Source organism: Thunnus thynnus, chromosome 18, assembly GCF_963924715.1.
Source record: "Thunnus thynnus chromosome 18, fThuThy2.1, whole genome shotgun sequence".
Taxonomy (NCBI): Eukaryota; Metazoa; Chordata; class Actinopteri; order Scombriformes; family Scombridae; genus Thunnus; species Thunnus thynnus.
Genome location: NC_089534.1, coordinates 13,659,612 through 13,685,296, shown reverse-complemented (window position 1 = coordinate 13,685,296; position 25,685 = coordinate 13,659,612). Strand labels below are relative to the sequence as shown.

The following is a 25,685-nucleotide window of genomic DNA, read 5'->3' as shown; positions in this document are numbered from 1 at the left end:
GTAATCTAACATAGCTCCCTTTCCTGTCCAGGTGAGATAGGGCAGTGTGGATGATGTGTGCTAAGGCGTCTTCCGTTGATTGGTTGGGACGGTAGTGTACTGGGTCCAGTGTGCTGGGTAGTGAGGAGTAGATGTAATCCTTGACCAGCCGTTCAAATCACTTTATCACTACAGAGGTGAGTGCCACTAGGCAGTAGTCATCCAGGCAGGCTGGTCTTGTTTTCTTGGGCACAGGAATGATCGTGGACTTCTTGATAACGGGGATATGACAGGCTGAGTCAGGGACAGGTTGAATATCAGCACATAGTTTAAGGACCCACCCACTAATAAGAGGGGAGAAGACAGACAAACAGAGCTGGACAAAACTTGTGGAAGCTATCATTCGGATTTGATGACTCATTCAAAGATGGAGAAGTAGGGGTTCTTTAAATTTCAAATCATATTTCTGATACATTATTTAAAACTCCATGATAGATTTTTTCCCCTCAAGTTTAAGCTGTTAGGTGTAAAACCTTGTTATGCCCTGCAGGTTGTAGATTCAAGCATCAGGATTTTCAGTGTAGCTGCAGTGATTTCCAATAGATGTCAGGAGTTACACAATTTGTGCAAAGCGGTTTTGTTCTTTTGCTTTTCCTCATATGCCTCCTTAATGGCTCGGGCCTCCTCTGCTTATTGCCTTTTCCCGCCTTCTTTATCTTCTCCTTCAACCCTCCCAGTGGCTCTTGCTTTTCTCTCTCCTCGCTCCTTTTTTCTCGTTCCTTTATCACAAACCTCTCTCCTCTGTCGTGCTTCCTGCTTGTCAATTTTTCTCTCTCCTTCCTTTTTGTTTGCTTCTCCCTTTTTCCTTCCATCATTTCATTTTATCCTCCTCCTCTTCTAGCCTTTCTCTCTCCTTCTTGCCTCTGCCTCCATTATCTCTCCTTCCTCGTCTCTCCTCATCTCACCCCACGCCTCTGTCCTTTCCTCCCTCTCTTAATCGGTTTCGGTGTTATTATTCACCAAACACACTTACATACACGCTCACACACACACACACAGTGGCATCCCTCCTCAGCCAATCTGTAAATGAATTATCAGCCCACCAATGGTTTTCCGCTCGTACACTCTTATATCTTAATGGCCGATCTATGCAGGCAGTGCTTTTATGAGGATAAAATGTGTGTGTGTGTGTGTGTGTGTGTGTGTGTGTGTGTGTGTGTTTGCGTGTGCACATGTGTGTGTGTTGGTTAGAAAGACGGGGTTCAACTGCTGCATGATAAATAGGAAGTATTAGGAGGCACCTCTATTGTACCCAGGGGCTCTTGTTGTGTGTGTGTTCAGTGCATATGTGTATGTGTGGGCGTGTGTATGAGAGTAGCGAGCTGTGTGTGTTTTCGTTCCTGTCTGCATGTTTAATGAGCGTGGCTCGTTGTACGAGCCTGGTTTTTGTCAGATTTTTATGTGTGCGTGAACGATGGAACAGTAGTGTATGTGGTGTGTGTTAAGAGTATTTTAAGTGTGTGTGTGTGTGTGTGTGTGTGTGTGTGTGTGTGTGTGTGTGAGGAAGCGCATGATATGTAGAGTGGAAATGACACCAGACAAACCCACAGATGGACGCCCAGCGGGCTAAGAAACATTAAGACTGCACAAACACATTAACACACACATACACACACGCACGCACGCACACACACACACACACACACACACACACACACACACACACAGAATGGTAAGAGTTATTGGCCTCTCCCTCTCTCTGAATAACCTCATGAGAGCCAAATGAAATCAACCACATCATTGGTGGTTGTGGTGTATCCATGTGTGTCTATATACACGTGCAGAGGAGAGAAATGCAAGTGTTTGTTGCATAATAGTTGTTTTTGTTAAAAAAGGATTTATTTCAGTCAATAAATAGTATCAAACTTGAAAGGCTGTGATGTTCACATGTTAGTTTATTGTATCTGAGAACAGTCAGGTAGACTTTCTAAATACTAGTTCCCCAAAATGTTCCAGCTCCTTCAGTAAGTCAGGAGACAATAGCACCAGTGTGGTTTATTATGTCTGGGTCTCGGGCCAAGACTAAATTAACTTTGTGTCCTGGGCTGAATGGGAGACATGAAAAGAACCTGTGGTGTCCCAGCTGACAATGAACTGCCAGCCAACTTTGTCACCTTATTTAAATGAGCTTCATTGTGCTCACGGGGCTCATAGCATCAATGGGCGCTGGGTGCTTTATTTCCTCCTGCTGACTGTTACGAAGCAGAAAATGTGGCCATATTTCCATAATATTACTCCGGGTGCTGTCACTGGGGCCGCATTTCTGATCGTCCATTCACTGTCAGTGGAGCACATCCAGCGCTTGCTCATGGTGCATGTGGACATGAAGACTTGTCTGTGTGTTTATTGTATAAAAACGCCCACAAGCAGATTGCACTTAAGCCATTTATGATGCTATAAATCTGTAAGCCTCTGCAGCTCTCCATCAGCGGGCTATACTGCTACCACAGGCCAAATAACCAGCATTTTCCAATTAGGCTAAGCATGTTTTCAGTTCAGGGCTAAGTAAGGTAGCCTGATCTCTGCTACTTGGCACACTTGACCTGATTTTCACTCCTGAGCCAAACTAGGTTACCTGTGACTCGCTCATTATGTCTGTGAATCCTTAATTCACCTGTGATTTGTTTAAATTGTCGCTGGCAAAGCTTCATAGAAACTATTTTATTTGTAGGAAAATAAGGCTGTAAATGCTTACTGAGTCACAACAAGATGAATTCAGAAAACTGTTAAAACACATTATCAAAATAATTCTATTGCATATTCCAACAGATACGTTGCTATGTAAAAGAATATGTGTTTACGTTGCCGGAGTTGCTACTTACAATACTGTTTGTGTGGCCCTCCAAATGCTCTTTCTGTAATGTGATTTATCAGCCACTTCAATCCATCTAGTGTGTGTGTGTGTGTTAGTGTGCATCTGTGCCTGTGTTCGTCTTCCCAAAGCCAACTGGCCACTCCAACTGTCACACTACTTAAAGATATTGCTCTTTAGTCTCCCAAAACAAAAATCCTAGCTTCAGCAATGTCTGGCTGCGCCAAACAAAAGCTCTTAAGAGTATCTCTACTGATTTTTCTGTCTGCACAGACCACGAAAAAAGGATGAGTGTGTGTCTGCATGTGTGTAGTTGTGTCTGCACATGTTTGTTTTTCATTAACGTAATGGCGTGACAAAGGAGTCAGCACTTTAGTTTAGTGGCCATTCGGGGGAAAACACTGTGGAAATGTTTTCATGGTAAACTTTCTGATTTAAAATTATTGTAATTATCTTGTAATACTTTTTTTTCCAAACAATATTTATGGTTCCATTTTTTGACATTATCTTCGGTGCTAGACTTTCACTGCCGTCTTTGCCATCGTGATCACTGCGTCTTCTAACTGCTCAGTTTCCTTTATTAATAATCATAACAAGATTGAATCACTAGCGTGCAATACCACTCAGTGACAGAGTAGGACGTTTATTAAATGAAAATGTCATTAACAGTACATGTTATGAGTATAAAACATAAGGCTGAGAGTTATAATAAGCTCGGAGGAAATATTGAAGTTCTCCATTAGGCTGTATGTTAGGTTAGTTTTTCCCTTTCTGTATTTACTGAAATTATACCACCAGGCCATATTAAACACATTCAATTACACAAGCTAGCAGTCATACTGTGTAAGATGCATTATGAGGAGTCTTCATCACTGAAAATTAAGGTTAATCTCTAAAATGTATAAATTGTACAGGTCTGTTAGTGTTGTGTTGTTCGCAAACGATTTGTTTAAAATAATTAATCTTTTGGGTGAACAAACTGAACTGAATCACTTCCTGAGTGAGTGATTCAAGCCATTCGTTTGCAGGAGGAAGGGGGTGTGTTCAAGACAGCAAATACACAGCTGATTCAGGTTGCTAACATTTAGCTGCAGTGATTCAACATCATTGGTCTTGAACTGCAATCCAGATATATGACATTATCTAGATTGATATTATATGCATAGGCTAACAGTTAATGTTACTATGCACACACACACACACACACACACACACACACACACACACACACTCCATTCATTGTGTGTGTGTGTGTCTGTGTGTGTGTGTTGCTGCTAATCTGTATATACAATCATTTTTCCGCTTTAGGCTACCTGAACTTATCGCCTCTATGGTGATTGTAACCTTAAGACCAGGCTTACAGACAAGGTACGTAGGTACTTTATTGATCCTGGAGGGAAATTACTTTGCCACAGCAGCAACACACGTACAGTACAGCACAACATAATATGTCACAAGTAGTGTATATAGAAACAAGTAGCAATAGAACAAATGAGTAAGTGATTAATGGCAGAGCAAAAAAAATGGTGGCAGAACAAAATATATAATGAATGTCAACAAAATCATGAATAGCATTAAAAGATGTGAATTACAGCAATAAATATGAATGACAACTAAATATACATGACAGCAGAATATATGTCTGGCAACAAATATATGAATGGCAAACACAAAATGGCAAAAACTGAAAAATAATACCAATCAAGTACAAAATAACTGTTCAAAATCCTCATGGAGAGCAAAAACAAAAACAAAACAATTTTAAACTTTTACTATATGTATAAAAAAGGCCTACGTAGAACTCTAATGACTGCAAGACTGGTTTTGTTTCAGCCTTTTTTTTAATGCAAGATTTAAAGTTTTTAAAAGTAGTGCACTCGCTGATACTAATCTTCCATAACCTGCTCTCCCTGATTGAAAAAGCAGTCTGGCTAAACTTTGCGAACTGAAATTTAATATAACAGTCCCCTCTAGTGGAGGCTCCTGTTGACCTTGTGCCAGTGTTACAGTTTGTTACTAATTGTTTAAATGGAGGCAGGGTAAGACCATTAAACGTCTTGTATAATAAACAGACATTAGCCAAAAAAAATTCAAAAAGAGATTATACTTCTTAACAATACTGCAGTGGTGGTAGAAAGTGAATGTGAGCCAGTTGCTGAGTCACTCGAGACCGCCTCTCTCCGTCTTCCTCCCTCTCATGTCTTGAAGTCTCGAAGTAAGAAGTGGTACCACATATTTTATTTAATAATTAGGTGTTGCGAAAATATACGTGCTGTACAGTTTGTAAACGGTATCTTTATCCAACTAAATTCTCAGCTCAAGCTCACTGGCTTGTCCTTCATGAACAATCATTCTCAGTTCACTAATTAGCGAGCTGAGCTGAACGTTTGGCCGTGTCTCAGTTCAGTGAGTGGGACTACGCAGTCGGAGCTCTGGTCAAGCACTGAGCAATTCAGTGAACAAATCTTGTGAACGAATCTTTTTAATGAACTAATTCTAATGATTCAGTACGCTGAAAAGAACTGCTTTGCCCATCACTAAAATGTGAGTAAGTATTGCAGTTATTTTTAGCTTACCATAATACTATTGGATATACCAATTAATGCACTGACATAGTTTCTTGTCAAATAAACTCTGCAGTGAATACCTGAAAGGGTTCCCAAATCACTAATGGACCATGTTTGAAAGATGACTGCTCAGCAAAGCAAAGTTAATTCAGTATTGATATCTAATTTTAAGATATGGTGTGTGTGTGATGTGTGTATGTGTGTCTCTGCTTCTGCGCTTGGAAAATTTCAAAGATGTAGGCTAATGTCTTTTCCTGAATATTTGGAGATAAAAAGTCAGATGTACCGCACTGAAGGTGTTGCTGCCGTTCAACTGCAGACCTACATATACCTGCTGTGCTGATGGGTGGACTTCCTCTGATGAGCCCCAAACTATTACCAGCATTACTTACTACATAATAAGTCAGTACTTAATTACTAGAAAGTTTTTAAATAACTGTGAACAAACTTAGTATCATCAATTTGTTCATGATAATATCAAAGTAACAGCAGCACTCCTGCTTCAACCAGGGCTATAGCCAAGATTTTAAAAATTACTACACTCATATACAGTACCACTCCAAAATTTGGACACACCTTCCCATTCACTTGAATGATAAAGTGCATCCAAACTTTCTACTGGTATCCTGCATGAATGTAAGAATTGATGGATAAGAAGTATTTCTTCTGACTAAAGTGTTATTGTCACGTAAAATAGAAAAGACAGAAGCTACCCTAATTTCAAGCTAGCTTAAATCAAAGTGAATAATTAAACATACAGTACCAGTCGAAAGTTTGAACACATTTTCAAGTGTGTCCAAACTTTTCAGCGATACTGAATTATATTTAGGGCTGTCAAAGTTAACGCGATAACGCAAATTTGTTTAAACACCATCAATCACAGGCATCAATTGGGGTATGGCAAGTATGGCAGTTGCCATACCTTGGAATCAGTTTTTTTTAAAAAACAATCAAAAAAAACCCTAATTTCACTTGTATTGCCTTAAAATTGATCATTTATGCCCAACAAATCTTTCCTGTGTAAATAAAGATAGATGGATTTTTCATAAAACTTAAAAATGTATCTACATCTGAAATACAGCAGCTGCCTAGCTAGGCAGCTAACACATCCGAGCCTACAGCTCCAGCTACTGCTAGACGAACCACGGCAACAGCAGTCCAGGTCGATGACATATCAAGGCTTAAAACTGACTTGCTAACCTCACGCATTGAGAAAGAGAGAGAGATAGAGAAGGAGAGCAGGTGGGAGGAATGGAGCTATGATGAAGTTTCACTCAGTTTTACAAGTGTCGCTACTGATGGTGAGTAAATCCAACAGTTGTCGTGCAGGCGTGCTGTGTTTTTGTAGTTGGCTAACATTATGTACTAGCAAGCATTGTTGTGATGATGAGGAGCAGTGTTAAATCATAGATGATTACTGTGTGTAGCTTATGTTGTGTGTGGGTGTCTGGTAGATGGATTTGTATTGTCGTGTTGAGAGAGAGAGAGAGAGGCGGGAGGAGAGAGAGACCTACGTAAGTAGAGCCACTAAGTTGCGCAACAAGCTAAATCAGCCGAGGAGAGATAAGAGAAAATGTTCATATTACTGTCAATGTGTACTGTCCAAATATTTGGACAAATTGTATTTTGATGCTTTGGCAACGTTGTCTCTTTCTTTCACTTTCATGCCAATGAAGCCCTTTGAATTGAATTGGACTTAGAGAAAGAGAGATAATAGAGATATGTCTCGCTGCTGTGTTCTGAATTTTATTCATTACTGACTTCTGATTGCAAATGATGATAAAACTGCAAAAACAATTAATTTAGACCTGGCTTCTAATTGAGACTGGCCTTTATTTATCAAAACGTGTAGATATACCTGGCCAATAAAGGGGACTTGGCTTTTAAATAATGTTTTAGGTAAATTCATATTTTTCAAATCCCATCATCACTGAGTATTTCTATGACATTGTGTCACATTGCCATTCCTTGGCTTGCCATACAACACCCCTGCCATCAATGGAGGTTCTATTATGATGACCCCTTTATCTCACCTGTAGTTTAGCCCTTTAGCATTAAGTTGGAAACTTGTATTTTGAATCTAGTCTATCGACAAGACCAAAGTTAACTGTAGTTACTGTCGATGTGAAATGAGTTACCACCAGAGTACATCTAGTCTTAAATACCATTTGCTAGCGAAGCACACAGCTTATGCTAATGCAGGCAGCCTCGTTAGCCCCGATCCATCCTGTTTGCAGCAAACCACACTTGATAGTGTGCGAGGGAAACCAACGGACAAACCTACAAGCAGCAAGCTTTCAACAGCAATAGCTAAACGTCTGGCTACAACTTGCAGGACAGTTAACATTGAGAAGGACAAGAGTCTGCGTGAAATAATTCGGATCACATCCAACGACTTAACTTATTAATCACCATTGAGAGCCACCACAGTACAAAAGATAAACAACCTGTATGATGACCAAAGAGCAAAAGTAATTTTCTTTCTTATAGTCCCTTTCCACTGTTCCCTGCTCACTTTAATTGTTTGTTTTATTTTGTATTGTCCTGTTTTTATCCCATAGCACAAAGGGATGTTTTTGTGAGCCTTTATTTTTCCCATGTGAGGTTGGACACAATTACATTGTGTGATTTGCTTTTGAAGTGAGGGATCCAGGGAGTGATCTTTAATCAGTACTGAAGTAATGGAAAATTTAGCTGGCCAACGTGCCCATCTGTTGTCTGTTGGGCTTCAGTTTGCCATAAGTTATAATTTGAGCATATTTTTGAAAGGCTAAATGCTGTACCTGTGAGGGTTTCTGACAAGCTTTGTCATTGTTTTGTGTTGTTAATTGATTTCCAACAATAAACACATACATTTGCATAAAGCAAGCATATGTTGTCCACTCCCATGTTGACAAGAGTATTAACGTTTAGCTTTTATGGTAAAATTTGAACATATAAAAAATGTGTGATTAATCTGAGAGTAACTTTGGACAATCATGCTATTAATCGCAATCGTAATATATTGACAGCTCTAATTATATTTCATTTAATTAAAAATGGCATCTGTGGCCATTGTCTGTCAACCACAACAAAAAACACATGGTTACATAATACATACTGGGGCAGAGGCCTAAATTTCAAAATGTAAGGAGAAGTAACCACTGATCATCAACTTGACAATTTCCTCAGCTGATCTTCACCAAAATTAAAAGTTTCACATAATAAAATTCTTCTAAACCATCCACAACCCCCCAAAAATATAGAACATAGACCTCAGTGTTCTCAAAGGTATTCCTCTGGCTTCAACAAACCAACAAATGCAACATACAGTACCAACAATTATTTTAACTGAACTGTAAAGTGGATTATTTCTTTAGATTGAGCATACAGGTGGCTGTTCACAATCCGTGAGGCCCGGCACTAGGACCTGGGGGGTTAGTGACCTGACAGGCACGCTCACTCACACACACAGACATTAGTCAACCGGCGTCTCATCTAGCCCGCTGTGTCCTTTACTCTGCTGAAAAACCGCACTGATACACACACACACCAGTCTCCATTAGCCTGCTGTTTGCCCCGTCACTGACCCTACATCTGAAACTCAATGACAAAGACACAGGAACATGTACACACACACACACACACACACACATCATGCATTCATACCGATGCACAGTGGATCCACTTGCTTATTCACACACACGCATACAAACTTCACAATGATTCATTCCTAACAATCACTTTGAGGGTCATAATCTACATTTTTAATACAACTGGTAAAAAGAAGATTGGCAAACTAAAAGGCAAGCTTTTGTAAAAGCACAACCCAATAATTGTGCCATTCTCATTATTCAAGGAGACAGATGTAATAACACACAAGAACAATGCACTATGACTTGAGAAAAAAAGAATTTGAATGTTTAATTATTGTGCAAAAGTTTCGAATGAATTAAGGTCAAGAACTGGACTGTTTTAGGGGTGTGAACAAATTTTCAGTAAAACTAAACTTCCTGTTAATAGTCAGTTGATGAGTATTGTTTGGAAGTCAGCGGAGCCCTGTCAAGTTTAATTTGATGAACTTTTATGGTTGTTTTCTTGCAACTCAACTGGGCCACGAGCCAAGTTTTCTTTGTTCTTGTGGAAAATAAAGTAAGTAAGTCTCTGCCAGGTTACAAAGGTGTTACAGAGATTTACTGTGTATTTACTACAGAATCAATCTGTTGACACACTAGCCAATTACATCAAGTGTTAAAGCGTCAACACTTCTTCACAGAGTTTTCTGTGATTGGAAGGGGCTACTGCGAATGAGTTTAAAGGAGTAGTTTGAACTTTCGGGCAAATACACGTATTCCTATCAAGAGTAAGATGAAAAGATTGATAGCGCTCTCATATATGTCCGCTCCATTTGAGGCTGGAGTCGGCATCCATCCAGTTAGCATAGCTTAGCACAAAGACTGGAAACAAGGGGAAACAGCTATCCCAACTCTGTTCCCACTGCTCTGGTACCAAAGTCTGCCTACCAGCACCTTTAAAGCTCACTAACGTGCTATATCTTGTTTATTTAATCTGCACAAAACCCCAAAAAACCACAAATATAGATTTTATATGGGGCTAGGTGATTCATCTATTTTTATTTTCAATTACAATTTTGCTTCCAACAATTATGAAAACAAGATAATCGTTTTAGGACCAGTTTATGACAAGGGGTGGACATTTATCTTCGTTTGACATGAAACAATCAGAAAATACCTTTTTTTACTCTCATTCACTGGCTTTGTTCTCACTACCGCTGCTCCCTCTCTTCATTCACTCTCCAGCTAGCTTGACTACCGCTGCGCTCTCTCTCTCTCCTGCTCTCAGTTCCGTCAAGCGATATCTTTTTCTCTCACCCTTTTTTAAAAAGGTCGGGAAGCCGACAACAAAGCCTAATTTTACTTTTAATGTTATCAAACGTTAGGAGTTTTCAGTAGTTTATGGTAATGCACTACATCATAGTTGATCTTATTTATTTTTATATTATTTATTTAAATTATATATATTTATTTATTATTTATTTTTATCTATTTATCTCTTTTTTTACATTTGTATTTGTTTTTCAGTTGAATTATATTTAAAGTTCAATAAATGCATGACAATTACTCATTTCCAAAGCCAATGAGTAATTGTGTTAAATAATTATGATCTCAATATTGACCAAAATAATCATGATTATGATTTTTGCCATAATCAAGCAGCCCTAATTGTACATGGATTAAACAAATAAAGTATAACATGCTAATTAGTGAGCTTTAGAGGTGCTAGCAGGCAGAATATTTTCTGTTTTTTAACCTTTGGACAAAGTCAGGCTAGCTATTTCCTCTGTTTCTAGTCTTTATGCTAAACTAACCGACTGCTGGCTCCAGCTTTATATTTACCACACAACCATGAGAGTGGTACTGTATCTATTTCCTCATCTAACTCTCTGCAAGAATGCAAATAAGCATTTCCCAGAATATCTAACTATTCCTTTAAGCCTCAGATTTGTAGCATGCATGGTGATAAAAGGAGAGAAAACTTTATAGCATGAAGGCAGCAATGTTATTTTTCTGCTCACTAAAGCTTCCCACCCATCTCCTCCCCTTCCTTTCTCCATCTCACCTGTTTATTCCCTCCTTCCACACCTCAATGTGTCCTTTTCTGTACATCCCTCCTTCCTCTGCCCTTTCCTCCTCCATCCCCCGGTGACCCATCTTTCTACATTGCCCGCTGCTCAAACATCCTCCCTTCCCTCTCTACCCTACCTGCACACCGCATTCCTCCCTTCCTTCCTTCTGTCCTTCTCCATCCCGCCCTCCCCTTCACACCACCTTGTCTCACTGTCCCCATCTGCTGCAGTATTATTTAAATATCCATCCATCCTCCGCTCCTTCCACTTCTTCTCTGGACCTTGTCATCTACATGTTTATTTGTCTTTTCCCTCTTATGTATCCCTCAATCCCTGACTTACTCCTTCCCTCCATCTATCTCTTCCTGCTACATCCTCACTTGTCCTTCACTGCCTCCCTCCCTCCTTTAGTCCCACATTATCACCACTAGCACTCACGTTACCACAGCAACACACACACAAAATCACACATGGACAGACTCCACGTTCACCTTTACACACACACACACACACACAAACAAGCGCGCAGGCAGACGATCGCCACCGTAATCAACCCCGCACATGCAGACTCATACACAAACACCAGTGCTCTCTCTTCCTCTCTCATACACACTTACTCTGACACACACACACACACACACACACACACACACACACTCAGATGTAATCACCGTGAGTGCTGAGAGTGCAGTGCAGAGGTGTGAGACTTCTAAATGCTACTGCCTGCCATCAATCATAAAATCCTTTCTGTGGATTGGACAGCTGACAGTGTCGGCATTACCCATCGTCTCCCTTTATTTCAATCAATCATGTCCTCTGCACTGCAAAAGGCCCACAGATTGCCAAATGATATTGGCTCGCTTTCATCAGACTTAGTGAATGATTATGTTGGATTCAGGGGAGAGACCAGCTTGTTCAGGTAATGTGCTTTTTATGTTTTTCAGTAAAAGTTTTCAAATTTGCTGCCTCTGTCAGACGTGAGCAGTATGACAACTGCTCCACACTAGAAGTGCGTCATGATATGATAGAGATTTGGCTACTGTATGTGGTTTTTTAAATGGCATAGAATGGATTCTAAATGTCACACAGCAATGTCATTGATAGGCCAATAACAGCAACAGTTTGGCCTTTGGTTTTAAAAAAAATTGGATGTACAGCAACAATTGTTGCCAGAGGCAGCAATAGAAGTGACATCTTCTGTCACCTCAAAATGAAACATGTCCAGGAGTATGAGGAAAGTTTAAGAATGTGCCAACTCACGTACTTCTACAAAACATGAAAAAGAAAAACCATAACTCAGACATTGTTGCCTGAGTCATTGACTGGTTGCTGTACTTATGAAGAAGGAAGAAATGCCAGGAGGAAGAAAGATATACTCTATACTTAAAAGCTTTAATTTGAATGCTGCTTGCGAAGTTCATTTGGGATTGTGGACTGGAAATATGAATGCAGTCTATGGAGTTCTTACTTTGACTGCTAATGTTTGAGAATTATTGTGCTTAGTTATATCAAGTTTGCCATTCTGTGCAATATATTAAATTAAGAGCACAGCTATATATCTGCTACTTAATAATAAATAAAGATAGCATCAATTGTCTAATTCTTACACCTACCTAGGTTTACAGTTTTTGACAAGCAACCTCTTGCATAGGTGTGAATAATGACTGTCCTCTCACTGTGCCAAAGTTGAACTTCACAATGATTCAGACTGTGATAGGTATGTTTTCCTGGATTAGCATTTCTAAATCAGTCTTTCACGATATTGTAACTTGTGAATATGACCTATTTATCTTTTGAATCAAGGTAGAAGAGTTTCCTATTCAAGGTGTTCAACCACTGGGCAAAGAAACAGAAGAGTCTGGTGTGTTAGAATCCAGGTGAGTTTGCCTTACATCTGTGATCACGATACATTGTTTTGTTGAATATATATATATTTATATATACATATAAATTTCAATTGTATTTGTTTTCTACTCTGGTTGCAGCATGCAAGAGCAGCATGACTCTCTGGATGAGGAGGAGGCCAATGGTTTGAGGAATAATCCATCTTATTTTCTTCTATTGACATGTCATTCCAGTCTATGGTGTTTATGTGTGTGGTTTATGTGCAGTATTGACACAGATGATGACTGGGTGGATGTTGGTAAGAGGTGCTGGATAGAAGAGGCTGGGAAAGGGGTGTGATGTTTTGATGTGTTATGTGTGCGACCCGCCACATAACACATCATCTTAAAAATCACATGTTGTGCATGATGTACAGCAACTTTGCTTGAGTTTGAAGAGTGGTATAAATGTGCACTGCTAGAACGAGCACCTCAACACTTAGTTCTATATGCCGACGCTGTTGTGTTACACGTCACGCCTCGGAATCCAGAACACCAGCATGCTGTGTCAAATCACACATGGGGTAAGCATTATCCCGACTTTGTTTGGTTCTGTATAAAAATGCCAAACCGGCATAATGACGAGTCTTCTTTATGGCAATATTGTGGGACCTCTGCATAAAAGGGTCTAACGACCACATTTTGTGAGAACAAATGGTGTAAATTCTCATTTTGGGTATCAAAATGGAACCAATGTACATATTTTGCTTCTTTACACATTACTGGTGCCTCATCTAAAACCTCCCACATTAACCAACTCCATGAAATAAGCATGGATGAAGCCGTGCTTGATGTGGCAACGCCCAATCATCCTGATGAGGACATACGAGTCATTCATGACAAACAAAAAGTTTTCTAGAGGATGACTTAGTTGGGAAAAGTGCCAGCATCACTTGAACAACAATCTGCATAAACTCGCCATGTTCCTGCAGTTACCAGTGCAGATGTACAATTACTCTGACACAGTGACCGGGGCGGCATGCTCTGGTAAACTTCAATTTCAGGTGACCCTGAAACCTCGGGGAACTGGAGTCATATTGGAATGGATAAGATGAGAGTATTTACTCCACCGTGCTCTATGTGTATGTTGCTTGAAACTGTACTAAGAAGCTTTTAATGAAGAAATGAAATACTTGACATGATGCCAGTTGGGGCAAAATAGGAGTGTTTTTATTGTAGTCAACTGTTGGAGAGTTGTGTGCTCAGCTCCCTTATATTCTCAATATTCTGCCAGTACCTGTGCAAACAACTCAGGTTGCTGTCACAGTTGTTGGAGCTGAATACACAATTTACATGCATGGAGGAGGGGAGACTGTCTGGGGAAACTGGTTCTGGCCGGTAAAGGTGTGAAGACATATGCATACAAATAGTACAGCTATTGCCGGTGGCGCCAAGCCGTTGAGTCTGGCCATTAGAATGCTAATACCTGAGTGCTTTATGGGGTTAAAGACAAAGAAGATCTAGGTTGGGCAGAACAATAACAAAAACCATGATTTGATGAAATAAAGTCAAAGTTATTCTACAGGCCTGATTTTGCCCCTGTGGACACAGTCTGTGGAAGTGGAATTTGCAACCTCTGTTAAAGTTTGGCATGCAGGGTGAAGACTTCATGCTGACCACAAATATACTGCTGCCAGGGAACAATTGTTGCAAAATTGCACCCCTTTTTAAATTTATGAAAATAGGAATGGTGGCTCAATCCACTTTTTTCAAGATACAGGACACATACTGTATTGAACCAGTGGAAAAACTCTGGGAAAGGAACAGAGATGATGTTTTAACCCGTTTGTGCCAAAAGGACCATGTTGTTGTCCGAGGTGACTCATGTTTTATACCTTAGTCAACCAAGATTACATTGACATGTCTGTTGTTTGCTATGAAAGTCAAGTACATAAAATGGTAACTTTGACTGTAATATTCCAATTTCTCTATTCATTAGGAGATGGCTGAAAGGATTCCCCAGGTATGTTGTTAGTTTGTTTGTGTGTGAGTGTGTGAGTTTTATGATGATGCATACATTTCACACACTGACAGCTGTACTCTTCATTCTGCAGGCCACTTTGCACAGTACAGCACATACACAACCATAAAACAAGATTCAAGAGACATTGTGCATATTGTAACTATTGACAAGCAGGAAACTGACAGAAAATTCCGTTATTATGGAGGAGTGCTTCATTAGGACCATGGATTTACTCCTTCAGGAAATTCCTGTGAAAGAAGTGATCACCGATGCCCACGCACAGATAACTGCATTGCTTTTTTAGGAAAATGGATGTATTATTTGGATTCCTGTGTCTTGGTAGTTGTTTGATTGTACAGGTTATACTGTTTGTTGCAGATCCAGAGTGTGGCAAACATAAGTTTGGCATGGGGTCTCCAACATTCCCTTGACATTTGGCATGCCTCAAAGAATTTGGGCAAAAAGCTTTTACAGCTAAGAACCTTTTACAGCAGCACACTGACAGCGCCTGTTACACTCACTGGTTTATCTTGCAATCAGGTCGGCACAGTAAAGGACCAATCTGCAATCATAGCGTGGATCAAACCCACTGTGAACCACTTTTGGTATCGTTGCAACAACCGAGGGACAGTTCAAGGTATGTTGGGAGAAAATGTGTGTAATGTACCAATAAACCAAAACAATATCGCTGTTTTTTTTTGGTTGGCATGCTGAAATGTAAAGTTTATGTCTGTATCCAGGACAGTATATTATGTATATATGTTGATTATATAATGTTCTATTTTTACACATGATGATGATGGTGTCCTACATCATGTCCGCAATCAACACACATGAGCATCTGGTTGCTGTTAGCGTAAGCCAACAGATGACAGTAGCCATGAAAAGCTGTGGATGAAACAAGGTGATTCAAACCTTTATGCCTGGGGTGTTTTCAGTGCTGTGAATGAACTCAGTCATCCTACTCATAATAATATGATGCGATTACAAGTACAGCAGCTCACCAGGCACTTACTGCCGTCATTCTTGACAAGCACTGGTTGAGGGATGTAAAAAACTTCATCATCTTCAGGTATGCCTCTATAGTCATGCAAATGTTAGTATTTGCCATATTTTTATACATATACGAGCGCTTTGCTCATACTTTTCTTCATTTGATTTGTCAATGTCCTGTAGAACCATTACAAACCAAATATTTCTGAAAAAACTTCCATGTTTCTGTTTTGTGTGCAAAATCTGGTGCTTAGGCCTATCTGTCACATCAGAATTGTTGTTTGATCTAACTTTTCAGTTGCATGTAGAAGTAAGGGAGTGGGCTTGAAATGAAGCCTCATCTGATGCTTCTTCTGTGGTATAATATTGTAGTGAGAAGTATGTCACTGACAGGGCCTTTTTGTTTTTTGTTTATTTTTTTCCAAACAGGACAACTTCAGATTTGGAGAATTTCCAAAATCACATCCTCATGTATGCAGGAAAGCATTTTGCCTACAGCCCACCTTTATACAAAATGCATACTTTGCTTACAGCTGTTGATTACAATCACCACAACCACCACCTCCCTGCACGTAGCTGTGATGGATGTAAGTATTTAGTATAACAGCTGTGTACAACTAAAATAAATCATACAGTTGTTACCTAAACAGTGAAATTGCAAAACGACTGTAATACAAACTGCATTTCCTCTCCAAGGAACAGACTGTAATACAATAAGATATCCAAGAGCTGGAGTATCTACACCTTGAAGGAGACAAAGGACCAAAGCTACATCCCAGACCTGCAGAAGGCCGTTCTTGCCAAGAGGATGAGAAGTGTAACGGGCCTTTACAGAAAACAAAATCTAGGACCTGATCATAGGTGCTTGGGTTTGCTTGCTGCTACACAGCCACCACCCACATCTGAACTTGTCAGGACTAAGGTTTCACCGGGAGAGGGTGGTCCCTGAAGTGGATGCTGAACTTTCCATGCTTTCATAGCTGTATATGTATTTGTAAATAATTCAAGAGCTGTAAAAATAAGAATAATAATTGTTTTTATATGTAAATAAATAAACAATGAACCATCAAAAACTCAACATCTGTTGACATTGCACATAAATAGCAAATGTAACAATAAAAAAAAACTATTTACAATTGCAGGCTATAATAAACTGGTTTACATAAGGCGGCGTACCCTGAAGCCAGTGTCTGGCTCTTGGGTCAGGAAATGTATCACAAATTTTCTAAACACAGCAGCTTGGAATTACTTCTCTGTTGTCTTTACCCAGACGGCCATGCTGTCACAGTACAAACTGTCTGTATGCTGCATGCCTGTACTGTCACTGCTCCACTCCATCTGCAAAACCCCCTCATCTAATATATAATACTGCGTATATGCCATATTGTTTATACAGTTTTCAGGGGCCTGGCAGCCTCTCAATATCTGCTGACATGTCCCTGCAGTTTGCAGGTGCAGCAATGTAATGGTGCTCCTTCTGGGACTCTGAGGAACTCTAAAGAACGTCAAAACGTCACACATCAGGCCAGGTAGTCTTGTCATGACCTTTACCAGCAGTAACTCCTTGTGGGGAGCTGTCAGGGAAGAGATTTTTGCCCACAACATAAACTATTTGTTTTATTAAAAACTTAGTTGGGCAAAAAGCTAAATGCATGTGATATGAGATTTTTATGAAGGAGTGCATTTCAGCTGCTCTTCTCTCCTGCAGCCTCCTCTGGTCATCAGAGTCAATCTCTTCTCTGACCCTAACTCCTCTGCCTCTCCCTCTTGTGCTCCCACCTCCCCTCCGCCTACGTCCTCCTCTCCTTTGACCTCTCCCTCCACTCTGTCTTTCTCCTACTTCAGAGGAAGTTGAAGTTGAGGTTGACTCCTGCAAAAAAACCATAGAAAGAAACATTTTAAAAATCCAAACCTCATACATAGTTGGATATGCATAAATTATGTTTTCTGATTGAGCAAACTAATGCAGGGTTGCAAACTGTTCATACTGTCCTAGCATTAGCTGTAGTGATCTGTCTCATGGCTAATGGGAAAAAGACAATCCAACAGCAGTGTGCATCCCTGTCAATTTTATTTATGAAAGATTGCGACATAGGCTGTAATCTTATCGCTGTAATCCCTGTCTCGCAGAGTTTGGTAGTTTTTCCAGATGCCAAATGCCATCTAACCTCAGTTCCATCTCAGGCTAGGATGCAAATAAATAAAGTCATCTCACGCCAAAAAGTTTGGTCAATCTTTGTCAATCTCATGTCAAATAAGCCTTGAAAGTTTGTAACCTTGCAAACCTATCTCAGCTAGCTTGTAATAAATTACACTATCCAATGTATATTATGTGCAATTTAGCCTATATGTTGGCAACATCATTTTATTCGATTACACACATACTCCACACGCTCAGCAAACAATGTATATGGGCTGAAAAAGCTAGCAGTATTTCAGCAAAACTAAAATGTTGTCATTTTCTGTCTACCTTTTTAGTTATTCTTTTTATTAGGTTAGTGTTCATCTCCCATGTCACAATAAATAAAACTATGCAGAGTCATATTTGTGTAAAATCCTGTAATATTACTCTACCTTGTCAGTTGACATGGTTCTTTGGCTTCTGATGTCGTCTTTGCTGGTTCCAAATCCTGCAGTTTGTCAACAAACGCTCGTGTACAGCTGTCAATGGGGCGGTGCGGGGTTAGGGGTTAGTGGTTAGGGGCACCCGCCCAGTTGCAAAAAATACCTATTCTTGCATAATACAGCAAGCCGTAGATTTGGTTTTAACATTGGTAGGGACATTTTTTGTCATATGACCAATATGCATAGTAGAGTATAAACATGCTGTCTATGTCATACACACACATGCAAACACACATTCTCTAAAACATTTCCTTTATTTCATAAGTATTTGTTAACTTGCCAAAACATGACTTATATCACATGGACTTTTTATGCATTTGAAAAGATATTTTACTGTTTATTTTATTTGTGTACATCTTAAACTAAAATGAATTATGAACTAAAAATAAACTTGACATATGATCAATTTTTGTAATAATGTTACTAGAGAATAAATAAAAATAACTAGAAAGGAATGTGCTACTGTGTTTTAATCAACAAATGAAAATCAATAAACTGTGTAAATATACCCCTGATGCATTTTGAATCTTCCTAATACCACTTTCATGAAACACTGGAATTATTCAGAGATGTTCACAGCTATATTTCATGTAAAACAAACAATCACAGGTAAGAATAGAAACCATAAAACACATTTCAGAATAGAGTATTCTGGCATCACTTGATGGATGTGTACCATTAAAGTGCCAGACCATACAACAAGTACTGTAGACATATAAGCAACACAGCAAATAGAACCCAAAAACAGCATTTCACTTATAGTCAACAGATTAGTAGGCACTGCTTGTGTTGCAGTGCTTGTATTCACTTTGTTAAGCTCTGGGTATTGACATACAACATTGTTCATTTCCCCAGCGAAGAGAACATTCTCTAATTTGTGCAAGACTTGCATATCAGTTCTTTGAACTGGATATCCACAGTATCTAATGCCTTGTAATATTCAACCCTGTAATAATCTTCTGGTGATTTTGGCCTATGCTGAGCTGCTCCACCAGTGTATCTTCTGGGGGTCTGTCTTGGGTGAGGGATTTGAGTCGCCTGAATATCCATGGAGTGCACCATAGATGATGCCTTGTCAAACACTCTTTGAAAATGTTCCTCGTTCCTTTTGCTTTGAAGAATAGAGTTCACATATTCTGCTGCAGCCTGCATGCCTGCAATGGTCTGTGTTTTCTTCTGCAGTGACTTGTTTATGCATTCTAACTCCCCAATTACCTCTGATGCTAGAAATAGGACAGTTTTTCCTTTCTAAAAAACTGTCTAGTAGAGCATTTGCCCTGACTCCAGTGTCTGAACCACAACGGGCCATCTCCTCCAAATTCAACAACACACTCATACTGACCAATAACAGCATTAACAGCTTTTTCCCAAACTATCAACCTGGTTGGACACACAGGTTTCAGTGCTCTGTTTTTGTTTTGTCCTGATGTTGCCTGTGCATCAAATACTGCCTTGAATTTTCCTGACTGGTTACTGAGAGTCCCCAGCTAACGAACCCACTGTAAAGAGTCAAAGGAGATGCACTGCAAACATGTTGTGTTATGAAGTTTACACAGTGTGCACCGCAGTGCACATAAACAGCAAAAGGCAGCTTTCTCTTCAACGTTGCCTGTGCTCCTGTGTACTTCCCAGCCGTATTGGCTACATCATCATAGGTTTGACCATGCAATCCAATTGCAATTTCTGCAATCTCTGCTCCAGTTGTTCCAGGTGCCTCATACAATAAAGACTTCTTGGGAAATAAGGTTGTGGTCTATATACCTAAGGAACACTGACATTTGCTCTTTTCCCTCTATATCTTCACTGCCATCAATTATTATTGAATATTGACAGACTGATTGAGACCTGATGCTTGCTGCTCTGCCTCTGACAACATGCATTGCCCAACCAGTTTAAATACTCATTTTGGCACTGAGAGCTGACATAGTCTTGACAATGGAAGAACCGGGAGGAAAGAGTTGGATCATCATTTGCTAGTAACTTTATGAGGTGGAACATATTCCCCTCACTGCCGTCATGCCCCTGAAAAGCAGCACCCTGCCTGGCAAGATATTGTGCAGCAGTCACGATTTTTTCAAGACAGTGCCTTTCCTCTTGTTTTTTTTTTTGCCCAGGTACTTGATAGCTGTGTATCTATTGGCCTTCCCTCTTGAGGATTGACAGTGACAGCATGATGATGGGCTTTACTTTGTTGGTGGCGATCAAAGTTAGCTACAGCATTTTTCCGGTTGTTAAAGCCCTTTGAGGAAAAAGCAAGGTCTGATTTTTTTTTTCAAGAGTACTGCTCTTTATAGCATAAGTACTTTTTTCAAGTTTGGGCTGTAGTGAAGCCAAGGATATTGCTTGTAACAACTTATCTGAAACCTCAAGATCTTATTTGAAAGTCTCTGTACATCGATGTCTTTTGGCTCATCTCCCAAATTGTTCACGCCACTGCAGCTGACCTGATTCTCCCTAGCCTTCGGATCAGTCAGGCCCTCACTGTCTGCATGATAGATGTGAAGCATAACAATAAAACATTTGTTTTGTATCTGCAAATGCATGAAATACATGACAGTATTGTGCTATTGCTTTGGCTCAATTTTCACAACAGAGCTTTAATGTGCAAAAGCTTCAACACAAAATGTTATTCTAATTTTGAACTCAATATCTCATGCAAAATGAAAACAACTGAGTCACAATAACTAATGTATCATGCATCAGGTTTATCAGAGCATCATTAAATTGTATTGTTTCATTATTGAATACATTGTTAATTGTATTTGCATTTTAAAATTAAGTGGTTTTAAGTGATGCTGTCAACAACAAGTAATTATATTTAACATAGGATATGGAAGAGTCAATCTACAGAATAGCAACACGGAAAAATGTGCAACCTACACAGAAGTGCATATTTAACCCTCATCCTACCAACATATTTAACATACAAGGGCTACCGACTGGGGTCCCTGGGGATCCCAAGAATAAAATAACTGTAAGAAATAATCATCATAGCAAAATCTTAACCTATTTCTTCTCAAAACATTATTAGTTATATAATTAAAGTCATCTGAAAAAAATATTATTATTATTTTAGGAAAGTTACAGTTAATTTGCATATTGTGTAATATTAAAATATATACTTTTCTTTAAAACAAACTACAGCTTCCCAAGTACAATCTTTCCTCAAAGCCTTCAAAATGACTGACAGAGTGCCCCTACCCCGCCCAATAGTGTGTGATACTTTAAATTAGGACTCATGGCAAACATGAACTCATAGTTCTGCAGAGGCAGAATTGGGTGGTTTTTAACTGGGGTCCCCCAGGACCCCAATACATTGGTATTTTTAAAAAAGCAGTAATTAAAATAGAAACAGAAAACAATGATATGAAGTCATTAGGAACAAACTGATTGACAAAGTCATGAAAAACTGGAATGATAGAATAAAGCACCTGTGAGATATGACAAAAAGTAAACCTCTGGGGTCTGCAGGTTCCCCTGTCGGTGGGATTAAATTTAAAATGCTGTAGGGTGAGAATTTTCCAGAAAACTTTTCTTTATTAAGCAAACCGTATTGATGATGATGATGATGATGATGATGATGTAGTCAGGAGTCTGACTTAACACTAAAATCTAAAACTAAAGTCTTACATTCATACATACTTCAAGGCAAAATGGTGATTGTCACTGTCACTGCATATATATTTTAGTATTCTGCACTTTGTATGCAAAAAACAAATTTTATGTTTAATAAAAAATAAATTTGCTCTTTTTATTACAAGTTGTGCAATCACAAAATAGTGTGATATAATAAATGCACCTCTATGTATGTCCAAGAGCAAATCTTATCACTAAGCCACTGTTAGACTTGATTGTGTTCCCTGCAGGTGATGCAATGATGAGCTGATGTACGAGTTAGACAAAGTAAATCTCCCTTTACTCATAGTATAACACTATTGTCTTTTAATAGAATGTCAAGTTCAAATCTGTTGATTTAGACAACTGAAGAGTTTCATGCTGCTAATACAATGGTATGTTTTTGACAGAGCAACAACGAGGCTCACACATTAACCCATCTTTAAAACATCTCAGAAACTTTCAGTAGGTAGTGTGTATTTTGTAATCACCTTATGAACTCACGACCAGACTTTTCACTACGGCATCGGAGCATACAATCTATTTAGTTGGGCATCCTGCAGATACTTTAGCATATAAGTAATGTCCCATTCAATAATAACACATGATCCACTCGTGAAAAGGGAGAGGGGGAGGGATGGCGACGTTACTTTACACATTATGGCCACACAAATATATACTGTCAATCATTAACATCGTTTGCTAAGATATGAATACAGTCTATTCTTTTAAGCTTAACTTTTTACTTACACTTTAGATCTTCTTATATAAGAAGGTCCCTCTTTCTCTGTTTAACAGATATTTTTGGCTACAGTCTTAAAATTAGCAAATTGAAATATGCAGTCAATTAATAGGTGTAAGTTATGTCCAGCGATTACATATTATATATATCCAGCGATATTATACAATGCGGGTTGCCAGATCATCAAGTATCCCCCATATCTCGCTCTGTCACTCACTCATAAAATAGTCAGGCATTTGCAGAAAACTCACAGAGACCGCACAGGTTACCGTTAATTGTTTGAGATCGCTAAAAACTCCCTCACTTACCATCCATACCCAAAGCTATGCCCATAGTAACCCTGTCAGTTTTAAAGCCGTGCTACTGGGGCACAGTGTTGCTCTATACACTAGACTATGTACAAACACCCTCCACACACACACAAACACAGAACACTGCAACCACAATGTCTCCTCCACTAAAAAACATACTGTGCTTCTATTTTGGTGAGACGTGACTACAGTTTGGCTGATATGCTGATACGGAGCCGGGCTGAAAGCTGAGACTGTATCCGTATCTCGCTTTAGCTGCCATATTCAAAAATACAAGAGTTGCCGGATCTGATTACTGTCTCTGTGTGTGTTTGTGTATGTGTGAGTATGACAGGGGTAAGAGGAAATATAATAGAAGGCGGTGTTTTGTATATGTGTGTCTATGTGAGAGGGAAAGATAAGAGTGGAGCCAAACCAGAGGGCAGGTGTGTAAGGTAATAAGACTAAATCAATTCGTACTGAGAAGGAGGAGGCGAGGAAGAGAGAGAAGAAAAGAGGGCATGAGAGAGGGATGAGAGGTGAAGGAAAAATGATCACAGGTGAAGATGAAAGTGTTACGTTGAGCTCATTCTGCTCTCACACATCACCCAGTATCTTCTCTAGTCCTTAAAGGGATTCAAAACTGAAACAAAAGTCTTCTTCGTTGGTGCCTCAAGGGATCATCAGAGAAGAAGCAGATTCTGTGGCTTCACATGGCCAGATATCTGAGCAAAGAACAGGAGGACTGCATCTCAGCGTCTGTGTGTACATGCCTGGCGGTGCACGGATATATTTTTGCACTGCACGATGTGTTAATGTGCTCATTTGTGTGTGTGAGAACAAAGACCCAAATCATATATTTATAGATCAAAATAATGGCAGCTTTTGGAGAAGTGACAGAAGACCTTGGCAGGCAGCAGTGAAAATGTGACCCATTGCAGATAAGAAAGCTTCTGTCAAAACAGGCTTTTGTACCGTTATGTTTTCATGATATCAAAAACGCAGAGGCTAACAAGTACCGGGGCTGTAAAATGATGTGCTTAATCTTCTGTTTTGAAAGCACGAATGCACGTCTTGTCAAAATGGAAGCAATCTATTTGCATGATATTCTGGCCTTTTACAAACACAGGGAACAGAAAGAACTGGAAGCAAGACTTTTAGTAGATGTTTACCTGAGTCATGCGTATTTTGTTTGTTAGTTGAGTAAGAACAAGTTTAGAGCTGAAACTGAAATTTGTCAAATAATTAGTTAACTGACAAAAAAATAATCCACTAAATTTGATAACTGATTAATTGTTTAAGTCACTGATCAAGCAACAAGACTAAGAGTCTACAGCCATGCTAGCAGCTCTGTGTAGCAACTGTAAATGCTAATGTCAGCCAACATGCTGATAATGACCATGCTAATATGCAGATGTTTAGCAGGTATGATGTTTACATGTATTCACTATCTTAGCGTATTAGCATCTGTTTGCTAATTATCTTTAAACACAACACGCAGCTGAAGCGGATGCCCTTAATTCTGAAGGCATATTTTCATAAACAAAAATAAAATAATTTCACTTAAAGAGCAACTTGCAGGTTGAATTTCTTCCTGGATTTACAGTTTATGTATCATGAAAATTATCCTGTGAAAAGTTGATGTATGATTTTATTAGTTTAATGAGACATAAAGGCAAAAATTCAGAGGGAAATGTAATCATTTTGGACAGTGCCCTTAAAACGAGCATTTTTTTTAAAGAACTCATCATATTACATTACATAAGAGAGACTTTTGTCTGTATGTACACACACAATTTATTTGTTATTATAATTATGGTAGTAGTGTGCACACTTTAGGTGTGAGAGGAGTTGTGTCCAGACGGAACAAACCATTTCTTTAATTCCTGGTATGTTGGTAGAGGTTTCTATCCTGATGTTTGTAATTTAGTTCAAGTTTTTTATGTCTATGTCAACAAATTGTTTCTGTTCTGAAACAGGTGCAGGGAGGCTTTGGATGCAGGCATGAAGGAGAGGGAGTGGAGGACTAAAAGCTGTGGAGGCCAGCCATCATCAACCACCTGTACTGGACTGCAGCCTCCACTCCTAAAGGAGATTCAGATGTGATGGAGGCCAATTGGCAAAGTGAGGTGAACCATGTTCAGGACATCATCAACATGACATATCTGCATTTCCCTGCTGCGCACATCCACCTCTGGAGGGAGAAGCACTGAACAATGGCTGAATCCAGGTACAGGATACTGTGACATGACCAGAGGACTAATCTGCAGTGGTGCTGGTTGGTGTTTTATCTATACTGGTTCCAATGTGCTCCAGCTATAAAATAATCTGGTGGAGAATGTTCTTAACTATCAATATATGCAATGAATCACTTTTGTTCTTTTGTAAAGAGTACGTCACACTCTGCAGCTCCATCATGTATGAATAAAAAATATTTGTAAACAAATATTTGAAAATATTTGTTTATGCAGGGTCTATGGGAGCCATTAAACTGGAGAGCGTAGCTACCAGAACAGCATTGGTGAAGGAT

The 25,685-nt window shown here is 39.3% G+C and overlaps 1 protein-coding gene and 1 long non-coding RNA gene across 3 annotated transcripts in view; one reads left to right on the top strand and one right to left on the bottom strand.

Annotated features, from left to right (window-relative positions):
• nkain2 (sodium/potassium transporting ATPase interacting 2) overlaps positions 1-25,685 on the bottom strand; it is a 107,844-nt gene that overhangs the window by 61,162 nt on the left and 20,997 nt on the right. The gene's annotated exons all lie outside the window — the stretch shown is intronic.
• Positions 10,477-22,874, top strand: LOC137169613 (uncharacterized). 2 transcript variants are annotated; one of them, XR_010924500.1, is made up of 6 exons: positions 10,477-12,761; positions 12,848-12,921; positions 13,030-15,527; positions 15,829-15,962; positions 16,313-16,470; positions 16,580-22,874. It is a non-coding gene; the product is annotated as an uncharacterized lncRNA (long non-coding RNA). The 2 variants fall into 2 exon arrangements; XR_010924499.1 differs by lacking the exon at positions 15,829-15,962 and having other exon boundaries at positions 13,030-15,794.